The 13,054-nt window shown below is 48.1% G+C and overlaps 1 protein-coding gene across 3 annotated transcripts in view; it reads left to right on the top strand.

The window, feature by feature from the left end:
- Positions 1–13,054, top strand: part of ZFHX3 (zinc finger homeobox 3) — a 323,012-nt gene that overhangs the window by 164,538 nt on the left and 145,420 nt on the right. For 2 of the 3 annotated variants that reach the window (XM_072346221.1, XM_072346222.1), the window contains one exon: positions 11,003–11,319. The gene's annotated coding sequence lies outside the window, so the exon portion shown is untranslated. Of the gene's footprint in view, positions 1–10,907; positions 11,320–13,054 lie in introns of those variants that run through there. The other variant, XM_072346224.1, reaches the window with a different exon arrangement.

The following is a 13,054-nucleotide window of genomic DNA, read 5'->3' as shown; positions in this document are numbered from 1 at the left end:
TTTGCAGTTTCTCTTGTGTTTTTTTTCAAAGCAGTTTCAGATGGTGCCACTGCAGAAGGTGCCATTTCATCCCATGGCTGCCTGGCACGGGGCCATGAGCGCCGCTGTTTGGCCCTATGAGCCCTCACTGGGAGCATCCCGTGGTGGAGGCTGAGCCCAGGGCAGGCTGCGCATCACTGGGCTGGAGCTGCCGTCTCTCGGTGCAAGACTGTGTGGCACACGGGGCCTGAGAGATCCATCGAGTGAGGAAAACCCAGCGTCAATAAGTGGCTCTGTGGGGTCAGTCAATGAACTGCCTTACAGACGGCTTCCAACCAGTTCTGCAGCAACAATCAAACAGTCTTTAGCTGCTATCAGCCACTTCCATCACCTCTGAGACTGGCAGTTTTCCAATAAAGCCAATACCCCCTCCCCCAGGGTAAGGCCATCAGCGGGAGGTGGGCATTGTCTTTTTACTCCAGCAATTTGAGGACAATGTTAGCTTACACTCCATTAGCAGGCGGGACACTGACCCCTGACCCTGGCATTGACCCGCGGCCCGTGGTTGGGCGCAGGGAAGTTAAGGTGGTCTGCAGCCGCTCCGCCAGCACCAAGCCGCAGTGCAGCACACGGCCGGCATGCTGAGGCTCTGGCCGGAGCAGCGGTGCTCTGTGACCAGCCGTCCCCATACAACCAGCATTAGGGTCCTGGCTCTGAGTGCAGAATTCGGTTCAGCAGTTGGGACGCTGTCTTCAAGAGGAGATGCTGGATGTGCCAGCTCATGCCAAGGGTGCCACGTTCACACAGAATGGCCTGCAGCAGTGTGCCCAGAGCCACCAGGTCTGGCCGCAAGGTGCTGAGCTGCACTCGGTGGGCTCTGACCTGGCCTGGCACCGTGGGGAGGGCAGCCGGGGGACACCTGGAGAATCCAAAATGCAGCAGAGCCGCAAAGCCAACTGTGTTCCAGCAAACCCGCCTGTCTGACTCACGCTTCATTCACTTGTCCGTGCTTTTCCCTGTTGAGGACTTAAAGGCCTGCCCGTCAATAAACACATTAGCTCGCTAAACATTCGGATGCCTTTTCTTCTCTGGATTAACCCTTCGGGAGCTGGGGCTTCCTTTGGATTTGTTAGGGTATTGATCACAGATTGCGTTTGCCTTTCAAACTCTCTTTCTGCTTTACACTTGACAGATAGTTTCAGTGCTGCAGTCAAGCAGCAAATTCACTGCAGCCACACAGAGGAAGGAGCCACAGCAAGCATCCCGTGCTGCTTTTCTGGGATAGAGAGATGCCTCTTCTTTAACCTTACAAGGGAACATGCTCGCCATCATTAGAACAACTTATTCTCACTGGTGTTGCTAATTAGGCAAATATTGAAATCTTAAGCAATGACAGATATATGTTTATTTTTTAGTATTAGGAAAAATTAAATTAAATTAAATTAAAACATGCTTTAGCCTAATTCAGCTTTTCTTTTCCTATTGAAAACTGTACGTCTTTTTGGTGAGTGCCTGTAAATGGGCATGAAAATTTAAAAGGCAGCCAGCTGAGATAGCCCCACTGTTTCTGGTTAAGAACAGATTAAAGGAGCTCTTAGGAGAATGACTTGGAAGAAACTTTGCGAAATTGAAAGCTCGTATCTTATGACCCAGGTGACCCAAACTGATGCAAAAATATCAGAATTAGTGACCTACGTAGAAAACAGAACTTCTGGCTTTTTCTCTCTCTTCCCAGAACCTGCCTGAGAATCTGGAGTTAAATGTATGCTGGTTTTTGTGAAGGCCATTGGCTGTTGCAGCTCTCCGACATATTGTGTCCCTTAAAAATAGAAACGCATCTGCCTGGCTGAGAACTACACAAAGTAGGTGTAGTGTTTCATTGTGATCCAGGCCCCATCCCCAGGTTTTTGAGGTCCCGATGTATCTCCTTGCTGACCTCTGTGCTGTTCCTGTACAGTTTCTACTTCTCGTGAGACTGTTAATAAACTATACTGAAACTGCATGCTTTGTGTTGAGGTCTGTCTGTTAGACCTGCTAAGATCTTTCCCGTTTTTCTGTTTAGAGGAGGACTTCTTAGTGTTTCCTCTTTCTTTTTAATGATTTCTTGTTTGAAGAATTTTTTAGGATTTCCCGTGCACCTTGTGTGAACCATGTCTGTACAAGGGTTATTCACTCACTGGGCAATATCTAAGTTCATCTTTCTAGACATTACGTTGAATACCAAAAGCTCAGTCAGGTGACATAAAAACTCATCCAGACCCCACCTTGGGGCTTGGCTCCCATATGGTTCCTCAGAGAAGTCTATCCCTCCTTCCTCAAATCACTGCTCCTTTTCCATCTGTATTCCATTGGTTTTAGCAGCAATGGCATCTTCCTTTGAATGTCAGCTGGACGTGGTTCACCCTTCCTGAGCAGGAGAGGCACCAGCTAACAAGGTGGAAGGTTTCAGGCTAAGAAGGATATAGATGTGGTCCTGTAGTCCACAACGTGACAGAGGAGGCAACCATTAAAAGTCACGTAGATAATTGAAGTGTGTACAGTTGGGGAGTTGAATATGCTGCCTTTCCTCATCCTGTTCTATTGTGCAGAGGTTGCTTTGCTGCTGACCAGACATGACCTGGTTCTAAATGCTGTTCTTTTGGGCTTTGCTGGTCTCCTTTCTCTGTGTACTTTCTGATTTGCTCTCATTTAGGCCACAGAGATTTCTCATTGTCTTCAGAATCCCTATAATGAGTTTGTATCATTTTTTTACCTTCTTCAACGTGTAGCCACTCTGGAGCACGCAGTTGATGTAAGAAGCGCAGTGTTCTTTACCACCTAACTTAGCATCTCTGTACCTCACAGCGTTCCCAGGAGATACCTTAGGACACTACCTGTGCTGCTGTCACCCTGTCTTAACACTGTGGCATAAGCCTGGAGTGGAAGGTACTCTCCCTCTGTAACGTTAGTGTCAGATAAGAAGCTAATAGTTGTGATTGAAAGACGATTACCGTGTCAGCGCCAGTGTTCGTTTGCTCAGTCACGCTCAGGAAGTCGCGTCACTTCCCTGCTGCGGAGCGGCAGCGATGGTTCCCGCTGAGTTCACAGGAGCGTTGAGGGGACCGCTTAGCACTTGTGCATCATCGGTGCTGTGCTGGGTGACACAGCTCCGGGGTTGGCTGCAGTGAGTCATGGCACGTCACGCCTGGCCCTCTGGCCAGCCTTCGCACAGCCCCTGCAGGCACCTGTCCTGCCAGAGCCCCGGCCCTGATGCGGGGGAAGCCTTGTTCCCGCAGAGAGTATTTGTTTAAGAGGATTTCCTTTCTCATGCAGGGACAGCAGTAGCCATGCCAATAAGAGTGCGAGTGATTATGAGAGATTGACTGGTGGAATATAATCCCCGTGCTGTACTGATCTGATCTGGTGAAGATTGCGTTTCAAAGGTAGCAGCTCATCCCGCTCCAGGAGTGGCGTTCCACCCACAAATAGGGCTTAATGAGATCCGACAGGCCTGATTTCTCTGGTGATACAGTAAAACAACACGACCGATTCTGATGGTTTGGGGTCCTGACCTTTAACAAGGCCTTGTGATGTAGGGCGGGCTGCCCAGGAGAGATGGAGGGGCAGGAGGCCGGGGGACAAGGTCGGCAGATAATGAAGTGGTCAGCATTGGATTTCTGTCTCTCACGGCAGTTAAGTACAACAGCGAGGGACTGCAGCAAAAGGAACTGCTAAAGAGCACATGCAGAAAGGAACAGACGCGGGAGAGCCTGGGCAGGATCTTTGTTACCTTTTGGGGTGAACTTGTATGGTCCGAGTGACTTTGGTAATGAAGATGGTGAGTGCAGAAATCGTGCAAAGAGTGAGAGAACAATAAAGGAGCAGGAGAGATTAAACTGAACAACGAAGTCCGAGGAGACTCTTAATTTGCCTGAGCATTGCAATCAGGTGCTGAGAGGGAGCAGGAAAAGCAAAATAGAGGTGGTTAAATAGAGGGCTGGAGCGGAGGTGACAGGAGCAGGAGCCCATGGCTACCCAGGCAGGGCTGCAGCGGCCACGTAGGGCTGGCTGGTGGCGAGGACACTGCGGAGTGCTGTGCTGGCCAGGGAGCGGCTCGGTGTGGGCGCAGTGACCACCCTCAGCAGAGCCCTGGCCATGTGTCCATCAGCCAGCAGCTGCCAGCCTCAGCCTCGGCTGTGCTGAGGGCTGCAGGGGCAGAGGCAGTCTGTCTTCTTCTGAGTTCCTTTGTGCTACTAGATCTAAATTTAGAGTGACCGTTAGCTAGGAAAATAACCCATGTGGTATCAACCTACCTGCTGGGAATTCAGGCAGCAAAACGGTTAAACTGAGAGGAAACGAAGACCTGTTACTAAAGAGGTGCTGTCAGGTGATTATGTCCAAATTTAAGACACAATTCCTTTGCAACTGTGCTCCTTTATACCTGGTTTTGATAGAAATATTTCCTTAGAGTTTTGGTGCTGTGGTTATCTGGAATGCAACCGGTGGGCATTAAACACATTCAGCCCAACACGGAAGAGTGATATTAATGTACAGCAACCCCAGAATTAAGCTAACAAGAAACGAAAGTGAAAATGCAAGTCTGAGCATGTCATGCAACTTAGATAAGATGCTAAAAGCAGCTGAAAAGATGAGTGAAGAGTAGGGAAGTAGGTTTGAAAACACTTTGTATTCAGTGGCATGAACTAGTTTTATTTACATGAAGAGAAAATAGTACATTGTTTTAATGTTGGTGATCCCTTTATAAATGTTCAAACTGCAAGGCCCACCAAGAGTGAAGTCGTCACATCAGATGTGTACACTGGGCTCATATGCAGTATGACCTTCAGTGCCAGTGCACAGCTGTGAGCGGGGTGGCAGGGAGCAGCCTGTGGCCGTACCTGCTGCAGCCCATGGAAGATTTGCTCTTCACGTGGCTTTTTTTCCTTGTTTGTGTTTGTATTGTTGCCCTTTTTTCCTCTTCTAAATGCAAACATGGAAGCCAGGCAACCTGTTAAAGGGGTGAATTTCATGATTGCACGGCATTGTTTTAATTCGTCTTTGGATGAATTCTCATAAGCTTTCATGAGAAAATCTCCCATTAGAAGCATTCATTTAATTTAAGCATGGTTGGGAGAGGAAGGGATGAGATGACAGATGGAGACTGTGGGTGTCTTGTAAGAGAGAGCTGAGCTTTCTGTATTTGTCTTTGTGGCACATAGTTGCTGTTCTCTGCTGCTTCCGTTTTTTTAATCTGTGCTTTTTGTGCAGTATTTCTTAGAAATCTTTCCTCTTTTGTACTTGAAGTCGAATAGATTTCATTAGTTTGTGCTGTACCGTGCCAGCTTTAAAACATAACAGTGTAATATCGTATAGAGATGTGTCTTGATAAGCAAGCAGAATAAAGTAGGCTCTGGCTGTAACACATAGATTTCAATACGGTTTTGAACCACATACTATTTTGCAGGAAAACATATGGAAATATAGAACTGATGTCTTTACTGTGTGAAGCATCTGTTTGTCCAGCACATGGTTGGTACATTCTGAATGGTTTTCTGTGTTTTGATAATCAGGACTTAATGCCTCTATTAACAGCGGTGAAGTTATAATAGCAGATCATTTGTAGCTGCCTCTGCATTGGGGCTGTCAGGTCCCTTCGTTGAATTAAATGGAATTTAAAAGCAAATTCAAATCTTGTTTAAGTAAACTGGAAAGCAGTTTATCCTCGAGGTCCTTTCTGACCCAAGCCCTTCTGTGATTCATTCTAGGACTTCTTAGTCTCATGAAAACATTTCAATATTTTATTCCATTCTGCATCATCCGCATCACTTTCTGCAGTCTGAATTGTGTATTCTGATTCCCACTCTTCAAAATCTGCCCATCTCTGTACAACTTGACTTGTTTTTTTTCCTTTAAGATGTGTTGTTCCTTAATTCCATCATCACTGTACTGAGCTCAGCAAGGAGCTTTGTGGTGATCCTGACTCGGTCGCTCTGGCTCTGGTTGGGTGGGAGGCATGGATGAGGTGTGTGGGATCCCGCTCTGCTCCGGGACATGGGCAGTGTTGTCCCGGCCGCCCCTCCTGTGTTCTGCCGTGGGACTTCTTGTCCTGCTCAGCTCCTGGGATCCCACACCGGCTCCTTGCCATACCCACAGCCCAGCCCCGCAGGACTTGCCGACGCCTTCCAGCTGCCTTTTTTCCTCCTTTATTGCCAGCTCTGTTACAAACTCCTTCTTTGTGGGCTTTCTAATATCAGCTACCCCAACCCTGGAAACAATTATCCTCTGACCCATTGTCTTCAAGAGGAGATGGATAGGCAGGGACATTCCTACATCTGTCTTTTCCCGCTGTCCTGATTTATTACTTTGTAAAATAATGAAACATTAAAAAGGTTGAACCTGAACTGAAGCTATGACTGTGACACTATTAATCAAACTGTTGGAGAATTGCTTAATATTAGGTGCCTTGAGCAGTGAGCCAGCCTAAAAGTTGGCCTGAAACACCGTCTAAATGTTGAATGTTGGGCCCAAAACAACTCTCTGTTGCTTTGTGTTCTTTTGCAAGACATGATCATAAAATGTAGCAGAGCCCAAGGCAGCGCTGAGGCTGAGGAAGGCAGAAGGTGGCTGTTGGGGGCTCCTCTGTCTGCTCCCGGCATGGAAGTGGGCTCTGGTGGGATTGGGCTGTTGCAAGACTCATCTCAGCTGTCAGGGGCTGGGAGCTCCGTGCTGCCTCGGGTGCAGGAGCTGAGATACCCCCGGCCTTGTCCCCAGGAGGCGGCGCTGGGCCGTGCTGTCACCGCATCCCTTATCTTGCGCCGCGCTCACCTGATGTCTCAGTTCCAGCACACAGACACTATCTGGGAAGCTGAGCTGCAGCCCCAAAATATTTAGTTAGCAGCCATTCCATTAAGTGGAATTGACTTTTTATCGGCTTTCCTCTGTATGGCTGCCACCAGCGTTTCCTCCTTCCCTCTCTCCGGCTGTCAGCCCGCCCCGCGCTCCTATCGGCAGCCGTTAGCTCTGATCGATACCGAGCCCTGTGTAACAGCTCACGCACGGCTGCCCTCATCCGCATCGACCGCAGCCCTCTTCCAACAGGTAGCCATCTCCCGCGGCAGCGCCGAGATAAACACCGGCTTCACTCCGAGCTGATTCATTACGGTGGCCTTCAAGGAGACCCAGTGCCCCGCTGCAAAGGCTGCCCAAGATCAGAGTCCCGACAGCAGCGTCTGCTGCCTGAGACCGCCAGACCTGCTTCTTCTGAAACTCAGCCCATAAAAATGATGCTATCCAAATACTTTCAAAATACCTATACAGAAAATTACACTTCAGACTAATTATTTTGAAGAACCTTGTGTTTCTGAGAATTAAGGAGGTGCTGATTGGCAATGGGGGCAGGATGCCATGGGCAGGGAGCGACCCTGAGGGGACACTGCATCTCCCGGCCTCAGGCTGGCCGTGGTTCGGGAACCAGAAAGCATTCTGTAGGAACCTCGGCAGAGCTGCAGCCCGGGAGAGGCAGCAGTGCTGACGTGCTCTGCTCAGAAAGTGTAGATATCGACTGTCAAGTGATCCATCCAAGCTGAGACTGTTCTTTGCCTCGGTAAATGTTCGGTGGGTCTCCACCAGCCTTTGGGGAGGGAAGGAGCCCACCCTGAAGCTGGAGAGCTGTCAGGTGGCTGCAGAGTGTGGGCCCGAGCACAGCTCTGCCAGCACACGTGGTGCACACGCAACTTCTGCTCCGCAGGACAAACCCTGGATGAGAGTCCCTGTTTGTGTGGGCTTGGAAAGCAGAGCGGAACATGCAGAAACGCGAGGGCTTTGCCAAAGGTGAAACACGCAACCCTTAATCAGGCTGTTAGACTGCCTACGGAGCAGCCGCATCCAGTGCTGAAGGCCCCATGCAGGGCGGTTATCAGTGGGACAGCAGCAGGCTGCTCCGGGATGCCATCCCAGCTCTGGGTTGCAGAGGCACAGGGCCTGCAGAGCTGCATGGCTGTTATAAACTTTGCAGTGAAATGAGTGTTTATTATTATAGGTTTGATGCTGTTCCCAAAAGGACCTCATCAACAAGTAATAAGGCCTCAAGAGAGCAATTAGAAACCTGAACTTTTAACTCGCTTAGAACCATGGTGCAGAAAGTAGCTTTTGCTTCAACATTAGGGCATGCAGCCATGTATCTTACTGAGGAAGAAACAGTGAAAATCTGAAATTTGAAGTGGCTGTGTACTGGTAATTTTGCAGTGAGACACGACTTTACTGCAGCAAAGTGACTGAGTGGCAGAAAGCACCACTGGTTTGGGGGCAGTTGTGCCCAGATTTACAGCCTCCCTCAAAGCTGTTTGTTTCAGTGCTCTTCCCAGCAGTGGGCAATCACTGAGGGTACAAGGTGCCAGTGTACTGGCAGCTTCTGCCTTCCTTAAAAAAAAAATGACCTCATTTCTCCCGCTTGTAAAATATCAATAATATTGGCCTACGTAGCATTAGCAGGAGGTGGAGACGCTTGGTTTGTTTGAAGCTTGTTTTCAATATTGTGGATAGGACATTTCAGACAGGAGCTACGTTAAGTAATTCTTGCCATAGGAAGTCACATGGCTACTGGAAGGCAAAGGGCTCGCTCAAGGATACAGCTCTGGCTCAGATGCACCAGGGAGTGTTGCCTAAACGGCTGATGTTCCTTACTGCCCAGCAAAGCACCTGGCTCTGCAGGCCTCTGCATAGGTATTATTTGGAATGTAAGGGTATTTCTAGGAGGTGTTACAGAGTTAAGGTTGATTTGTTTCTTTCCCTCTTTTTTTTTTTTTTTTTCCCTTTTTTCAAGTACTGCCTTTGAAGGCCATTTCCCTTCACAGAATATATGTGCAGAAGAGCCGCCATGCATTTCCTTTTCAACAGGAACTACAGCAAGAAAGCAAATGCTATTCCCATGCAGGGAGCCAGGGAGAAAAGAATTGCATGCCCTCAAGGGTTGTTTGTCCTTCTGAAGTGTTTGACCCTGGGCAGCCTCAGGAGGTTCCCAGCTCATGGTGCGAGCGCAGCCCGGGCCGTGTGGGAGCAGTGCAGGCAGCATCATGGCCTGCAGCTCCGAGGCACAGCACACGCCTTCCCACAGTGCTCTCCTGAACTGCTCCAAAGGAGTGTCCTGTTGTGTGGCCATCGCTGCAGAAGTGAAAATAGTGCTGGGTAAAGAGTATTGTAAGAGAAGCAGGAGCGATGCAGCCACAAGGACCGACGTATTACTGTGTGACTGCCTGGCAGCAGCATGGCCCTCCGCTGGCTGTGCTGTGGGCAGTGCTGGTACCATGTGCAGGTGGGACGCTCCAGGAGCACACTGCAGAGCAGCACCCAGGGCACATATTTCAATGTGTTTTTCTCTGGGAGATAGACAAAGCAAACAGACTTGGGCAGCATTCACGTGGCGGGTCGTGATGCTACATGTGTGTACCCCAGTACATACAGCAGTTACGGACCTGTTGAGCTGCTGCTCCCTTTTGGGACAGCAGAGCTGGCCCAGAGCTCAGCTCAGCTTGGGAGCAGGCAGTGCCCCACATCCCTGCACTGAGTGGAGGCAGGGCCTGCTCCATCCTTGAGACCGCAGCACTGAGCAGAAGTGTTTTAATCTGTGGGTTTACACACAAGTCTTCGGAGATACGTTTGTTACAGCAAAATACAGGATCTGTGACAGGTTATTTGGTAGTCACAATAACTGCGCTGAATGTTGTGCAGTTAGGTTACAGTGAGCTCTTCCTCCTTGCAATGAGTGTTTGTGCCTGTACCAAACAGTCCTGCATCAGTCTCGAACCTGTTAAGGATGAAAGTCAGAAAAACCACTGCGATATGGAAAGGTAAAGTGACAACGAAATGGCGCTTGGCCAATGTTTATTAATCACAGCATATGATATGAAATCATAAGAATAACCACCAAAAAGTAAATAAATTACCCGGCTTACTACTTATTTTCATGTACAGTTTGACACAGAAGCTGAAGCCATGAATGATTTATACCTGTTTTAACAATAATACTCATTTTCCTGAAAGATGGTCAGCACTAAGGCTGCGGTGGGCGCCGTGCCAGCTGTTGAAAGGTTAATGTCTCAGCAGCAATACATTGAATTATGAATTATACCAGTCCCAAAATGGAAGGTTATTAGCTCAGTATGTTTAATTAGCCCAGCTCAAACTTCGCCATCTGCTAGCACTGCCCATCACTAACGTACGGCCACGTGGAATAGGAAAGTTGGGGACAAGGTGCTGGGAGCAGGACACCTCCTGCTGCCCCTGAACCCCTGGGAGCTGCCTGAGGTTGTGTTGCAGGGCCGGGGGCTCACCCCATGGTTCTGAGTCCTGCCTGTGACAACCAAGCTGATCCCCGCGCCCCTGAGGGCCCTGCTTGTTGCACGGAGTGCAGGGGCGTGAGGAAATGCACAAGAAGAATACACGGCTTGTTTTCTCCTGAGTCCTTGGGACCAGCTTTCCTGGCAAAACATCTGGTAGATGTTTGCAGATTCTAATTAGAGTTGTATCCAGTTGTGTTTTGGTTACATCAGTGTTTGCCGTGAGGGGAAAAGGAAGAAAGGTGAGAGCCCAGCTCGCACCCGGGCAATGCATGTGCCACAATTCGAGGAGCTTTTCTACAGATGGGTCTGGAGCTGCGGCAGCCGCAGGCAGGGCAGCGCCGTGGAGGGGGCTCTGGGTCAGCAGGGTGCCCTGCGGGGGGGCAGCCTGCGGTGCAGCTCCCTTCCTGTAATGCTGCGATGTTTTGCTTTTCAGTAAATACCGACATGTTACTTCTTTGCTTATTTTCTTAGAAGGAAAAAAAAAAGGAAAAAAGTAAATGTGTTCCATTGTTTTAATTAGCTAAGATACCATGACTTTTAAAATACAAAGTATTACCTTGATTACTTATTCATCATTATAACATAGATACTTCTGGGGAGTTATGTGTTAAACCTGAGGTCAGAAGTGTGCCCTCAAAAGTGGAATGGGAGGTTGTGAGGCTGCAAGAGGTCAAACACAGTCTTACTCGTAATTCTGCTTTTTCTAGGTAGGAATACCTCGCCGAGGAGGGAAGGAATTTGAACGGCCTTAACGCAGAGCCTGTGCAGCTCCCTGTGGCTGGACACTAAAATGAAGAGAGAGTTGATTCATTCCAATCGTGACACGGCCCACCAGAACTAAGAGCTGCTTTAACCTACCAGAGAGATCGGGTCGAACTTCGATCCACCAGAACTTGTCCACGCGAAGAGGTCTGTGCGGTTCTGCTGGCTATGAAGTCTCCGTGCTTCTGTGTTGTATGTGAAGAGTGACAGAAGTCTGGCAGAAGCTACGAGGCATCCAAGTCAGCATAAGAGGCGGCACCAGGTAGGAACTCGATTCCTTTCTTAATTTCTTTACAGTAATTGTTCCTTCTTATCCCCTGGAGTTTTTGCTGATTCCCTCACCTTCAGTTAATAAATCCTCTGTACTTTTACTTTTGAAGCATGTGGCATGGCTGGAATATCAGAGTAATATATAATAGAGTAAAACCTGCAGACAGAAATAGAAAGTAAATGGAAGATGAATTGATCAGAGGAAGGGCAAAGGATAGAGGGGATAAAACAAAGGGAAAGGAAGACAAGAATAATGCCTTGCCTACGTACTATAATTCTTTATTATTTTTGTATGGCGCCCAGGGAACACAGGATCTGTTTTGGTGAACAAATAGGAAAAAAAAAAACAACAAAACCAGCCCCAAACAGCAAACATTTTAATTTATATTCTGACAGCCCAGCTAAACAAGCGGTCAGGCCAGGGTGACAAGGAATAACTTAGCGATAAGGAGCAGGAGTTACTTCAGTTTGGTATCCACACATGTGTATGCCATCAATGGGAGTCTCTCGTTTGTGTAATAAGTTAGTATAGAAGAAAAATGTTTCTCCTAGGAAAGTTCTGAGTGAGAGAGAGGGTGTCTGAGGGCACAGACAAGTGTTCTAGTCTAGAGGAACAAAGAGACTGCCATTTTAATACGTCGTAGAAGGAGTGACAAATTTAACCATAGCCTTACAGCAGAGGCATGAGGGAGCACTGCAAATCACCCCCTGGCCAGCCTACAAGGAATCTCATAGCGGGCTGAGAAGTGGTGCAGAGTAAAGAGAAAAGCAGAGGAGACAGGAGGAAAAACTGGAGCGTTTGCTCTGAGCCATCCAGAGCTCAGGTTTCTAATGAGCCGTCCAGACAGGACAGCGAGGAGGTGACCTGAAACAACACTGCTGAGCAGGAGAGATTCCAGGGGAGAAGCAAACCACAGAATCAAGACGGCAATAGCAAAGTTGTTTTCTAGCACAGTTACTTCAGTTTCAATTGCACTTTTATTCCAAAAGCAAATTCCAAAGTTTTATGTCCATAAAGGTTTAGACATAAACAAGAAAGAAGTCAGGAAAGCGGTATGTACTTGTATAAACAGTTCCACTTTATAATTAATGCTGGAGATCAGGGAAGTGGGGAATAGCTGTGCATGTGTGGTCATCCAGATTTACTGTTGGCCTTATTAAAGCCTAGTTCTACAATAATTTTATGCCCAGGTAGGGGCAGAAAGAGAGAGCAGGATGCCCCCAAGCAACCCATAAATAGTGTGGTGAAGACAAAGTGTTTATTACTTAGCTTCACAAAGGCTCTGTAAGTGCTCTCCTAGGATATGTATACTTGTACCCCAGATGCCAGTTGTGCAAATTAGCATTATTTCTCAGAATACTATGTAAACAGAAGTCATTTAAATACTTGATTTCATCAGACAGAGTCCCACATAGAAACACCAATGTCTGCCTTGCGCAGAACGAGCGGAGGGTTTTGTTGCCTTTTTATTTCTCTCTGAGTACTGTTACTGATGAAAAAAACATGCAGCATCTGGGATCTTTTCAGAACTTCTGCAGTATTTTGCCCCACTGTTGCCCCCTGCCATCTTTCTTGCTCATCTTCCCCCTTTCCTACCAAAGCAGCCATTAGCCCTTGATCTGAAAACTTTCAAGAGACGAGGTGGGATTACAAACCCATCAGTCTGAAGGAGCGACTCTGGGGCATGAACTTTACGGTTTGTCGCTGAAGTGTGCTATTTCAGATC

This window comes from Excalfactoria chinensis, chromosome 11 (assembly GCF_039878825.1).
Source record: "Excalfactoria chinensis isolate bCotChi1 chromosome 11, bCotChi1.hap2, whole genome shotgun sequence".
Classification (NCBI taxonomy): domain Eukaryota; kingdom Metazoa; phylum Chordata; class Aves; order Galliformes; family Phasianidae; genus Excalfactoria; species Excalfactoria chinensis.
The sequence above is the reverse complement of the archived record's forward strand: the minus strand, read 5'-3'. Positions and strand labels throughout refer to the sequence as shown.